Here is a 4,766-nt window from a genome sequence, read left to right as displayed (position 1 = left end):
GAAGTTAAACACAGACCGGGAAGTACGGGGTCTCAGGAGGCTCATAAACCTTGCCTTCCCTACCTCTTCTTCGTTCCTGTACTTCCTGGGCAGATAAAGTGCCAGATCTGTGAACCAGCCTATCACGTCCACTCAAGCACTAGTCTTTAGGCTTTATTTTTATTGTCTGGATACCATGCTAAATTCTAATCATTGGTAGTGAGACGTGCTAGAAAGACAGGGAAAATGAAGAGGTCATGGAAAAAAAAAAAAAAAAAAAAAAAAAAAGAAGCCTCTCACCCTGAGACTTAATGATGAAAAATTTAAAAATGTGAATTACAACTGATACAGCCAAAAATTGCCTACAGAGAAAAATGTGTGTTTTTATAAAGATATCTCAAACTAAGGTGTTAAAAGCAAATATCAATATATGGCAGTACACCTGTGAAATCACAGCACGCAGAGGCAGAGACAGGCAATCTTCCTAAGGCAAGGCCTGCGAGATCCACATAACAAGTTACAAAGCAGCCAGGACTACAAAATGAAAACTCATCTCAAAACAAAATGAAAATAGTAAAGTGACAAATAAATTCCACTTACTTAAGGCCAAAGTGTCTATAATCTTGAGTTTTACCATATTAGCATTCCTCTGCACTCTATATCTGAACAATATACCTCATAAAACCGTCTTACAATTTAATTTACAAACAAATTCATTAAGAGTGAACCAGTTAATATAGTGTACTTAATTTTTAAATGTTATTTAAATCTTAAGCTTTGCTTAATCTTTAAACCTTATTATAAATTACATCTTTGAGAAATATAACTTAGAAAGCCACAAGATTTTATGTGTGTGTATGTATACGTATACTTATATACTGATATATCCATATGCATTGAAGATATACTTAAATGAGATACCCTATAGAAGCCCACACCAGTTATCTTGTGATTGTATACTGCCTTTTTCCTATAAAACTTTCTGTCCTCCACTAATCCAGCACTCAGGAGGCAGAGGCCAGTAGGTATCTGTGAGTTTGAGGCTAGCCTACTCTACAAAGTGACTTCTAGGACAGCCAGGGGCTGATATATAGAGAAACGCTGTTGAAGAAAAAGCGGAAGAGAAGAACAACAGCAAAAAAGAGACAGAGAGAGGAGAGAGAGACAGAGAAAGGAGAGAGAGACAGGGGGAGGGGGAGGGGTGGGGAGGGGGGGGAGGGGAGAGGGAGGGAGAGAGAGAGAGAGAGAGAGAGAGAGAGAGAGAGAGAGAGAGAACGAACCCTGGACCTCTAGGAGAGCTTTACACCTTCATATTATGTTTGCTCCAGGAATGAAAGTGGCCACGCAGTTTTCCTCTCCTGTGTGTGTGTGCTGTGACTTAGCCTGTCTGTCACCACCTTTAATTCTTTAATTGTTGGCAAGCAGATATCATGAGTTTGGTTTTGAATGTCTTGGTGAGTTGTGATTAGGAGCTAACCTTGGATGCTGTCCTGAATATCTGAAATAAGACCTGTGGGCCCTTGCAGGATTGGCTACAGATGCCCAAGTTGGAACATTTGTGAGTCACAGTTGAAATCTATGTGTCATTCACAAATAATACCCCATACTCATGGTCTAGAGGTTGTCCACCCCAGCAGCTTATTTCAAGTAGTAAATACACAAATGCATCTGGCCTGTTTTACTAGAGATTTTACAGGAAACTTTGATAAATACTGTTTAGCTTTTATTGCATCTCTCTGTTGTGTGTGTTCATGGACACGTGAGCCTTGGTGTGCTACGGAGGTCAGAGGATAACTTACAGGCATTGACTCTTTCCTGTCACTATGTGGGCCTCGGGAATCAGACCCTAATCATTAAGCAGCATACTTACAGGTCTTACTCTTTATGCATTCTCTTTTTTTCTTTCTATTTGGGAAGGCCGTTTGAGGCAGGGTCTCTCTGTTATGTAGCTCTGGCTGTCGTGGGAGTTCGCTATGTAAACGCAGTTGACCTCAAACTCACAGAAATCCACCTTCCTCTCCCTCCCATGTTTGTTTGTCGTTGTTGTTTTTGAGACAGTCTCTCTATGTCGAGCAGGCTGAGCTTGAGGCCTTGAAGCACACAGAGCTCTGCCTGTCTCTGTCTCCCAAGTGCTGGGATTAAAGAATAAGCCACCATACCCAACACAGTTCTAATGTATTTTTAGAGGTTTATACATGAGCTTTTCTAGATGAGTAAATCCTGTAGACTAGTAACCAGAGATAAACAGACTGTACTGGGTCTAAGGTCCTACAGCAGCGTAAGTCAAACCTGAGCTCTGACACTCATTCCTCTATGTGAGTGGCAACATGCAGAAACCATGGAAGTCTCCTCTACCACTGGAAAGGCCAAAAGGGAATCCATGTTGAGAGCCAGGCCTCACATGACTACAGAAAAACTACCAAGATGGTACCCGAGGAATTAGCAATGTTGAAATGGGTCAGGCACAATTCTAGTTTTCTCCTATAAGGGTTGGGTTGTAATCTGTCAATCGTGTAGAGGAAGAAATTTGAGCTTAGAGCCAGACTTGTGGGCAGCACCCATGCCCCAGAATGGGGCTGGAGGTTGGACCAGGCACCATCTCTGCACAGTATATGGGCGTCTAGATAGACCTTAAAGTCAAGGCCAGGGATAAGAACTCACTCCACAAGATGGCAGAAAAGCACTCTTAGGCCTGGAACTCTATGCAGCCCAGGATGACCTTGAACATCTATTTGCTCCTCTTGCCTCCATGGCCTGAGTGCTGGTGCTCCAGGTAGGAGCCACCAAAGAACACTTTATGCAAGGAGTGGAACACAGGACTTTGTGCATGTTAAGAAAGCACTCTACAAGGTGAGATACATCCTCGGCTTCAGGAAAGTTTTTCTGACTCCATCAGTATTCCTAGAGCCTCTCCCTTGATTCTTTCATATTGGTAAGCCAGCTCGTGTGCATAGAGGTCTCTCCTCCACATGCCTTTAGGATCCTTTACCGTGTCTTATTTGTGTGAGCGTCGTAAGGAATTATTATAGTCCTTGATTACTTTGTACTTTCAATTACTTGTGTTAGCTGTGTGTCCTGGTTCACTTTTTATTGATGTGATAAACACCAACCAAGGCTAATTTGGGGAGGAAACAGTTTATTTGACTTAAACATACCAATCATAGTCCATCATTAGGGGAGATCAAGGAATAAACCCAAGACAGGGACCTGTAGTCAGGCAGACACCGTGGAGAAACACTTTTTACTAGCTTGCTCTCCCTAACTGGCTCAGCTTGCTTTCTTATACTAAGGAATCAACAATGTAGCCGGTACAAGGGCCACCTGGTGGCACCGCCCACAGTAGTCTGGGGTCCCACATCAATAATTAAGCAAGAAAATAACCCCCCCCCAAAACTTCTCTATACACCAGTCTGATGATGGCATCCCTCTTCTCTATACAGCAGTCTGATGATGGCGTCCCTCTTCTCTATACAGCAGTCTGATGATGGCATCCCTCTTCTCTATACAGCAGTCTGATGATGGCGTCCCTCTTCTCTATACAGCAGTCTGATGATGGCGTCCCTCAATTAACATTTCCTCTTCCTAGATGATTACTCTGTATTAAGCTTACAAAAAACTAACCAGCACAAATGATTTCTTGTCAGCTTGACACAGACACGTCACTATTCAACCATAACCTTTCCTTTTCTTGTTTACTCCCAAGATCTTATGGTAGTATCATAATATAAAATATAACCTTAAAAGCTTCAGTCTTTAAAAATTCAAACCCTTTAAAAGTTAAGTCTCTTTACACTAAAGCAGCGATCATGACGCTTGCATGGGCCTGCCCTAGGTCCTCTGCATACATGCTGTGGTGGTTGTAGGAGTGTCTCTGACTGTTTTGGCTGCTCCTGGGACCATTTCCTTCTACTGAGTTGCCTTGTCCAGCCTTAATAATGAGGGTTTGTAGCTAGTCTTACTGCATCTTGTTAAGCGGTGTTTGGCTCTTTTCTGATGGGAAATGGAGCAGTGGCTCTGTGGGGAAGGGAGGTGGGGAGGACTGGGAGGAGTGGAGGGAGGACTGAGAGGAGTGGAGGGAGGACTGGGAGGAGTGGAGGGAGGATTGGGAGGAGTGGAGGGAGGACTGAGAGGAGTGGAGGGAGAGGAGGCTATGGTCGGTGAAAGAACACTAGCCCCCTCCAGCACGGCTCTGTCAGGTCTTGCCCCTTTCTCCCATTCTCTCTGCCTTGCTAAAAACTGTTAGATTACACTGCTAAAGCTAGCCACCAGAATACATTTGGCCACTTCCTCCTCCTGCCTCTAACAAGCTCCAGCTATCAATGTATTGAAGTCTACCAATCAAAAGCTCCCTTTGACTCACCTAACATGTCCAATTAAAATTAAACACCTCATGCTAACATGAGGTTTCCCTTGTACCATTATAAACTGCCACTTTCCTATGTGGCATGTCTCATTCCCCTCTGGGACAAATTTTCCTTTCCCACCTTGTTTCCTTCCCCTTTTCCATCTCCTGTCTTTGTCTTATTCCCTGCCCACTGTCCCTCCGGGGCAAAAAAAAAAAAAAAAATCACCTTTGTGCCTAGAGCTTGGTTTGAGGGGGTCCTGAGCTTATAATTTTCCTTTCAGTCCGGATGTATTATATGAGAGAAGAATAAAACAAAATGTTTGATTGATCTTTTTCAAATATTCAGCATAAGGAACCTGGTGTGGTGGTGCACACCTTTAATCCCTGCACTCAGGAGACAAAGGGGGGTGGATCTCTGAGTTCCAGAACAGCCAGCAGGACT

Source organism: Arvicanthis niloticus, chromosome 8 (assembly GCF_011762505.2).
Source record: "Arvicanthis niloticus isolate mArvNil1 chromosome 8, mArvNil1.pat.X, whole genome shotgun sequence".
Taxonomy (NCBI): Eukaryota; Metazoa; Chordata; class Mammalia; order Rodentia; family Muridae; genus Arvicanthis; species Arvicanthis niloticus.
The sequence above is the reverse complement of the archived record's forward strand: the minus strand, read 5'-3'. Positions refer to the sequence as shown.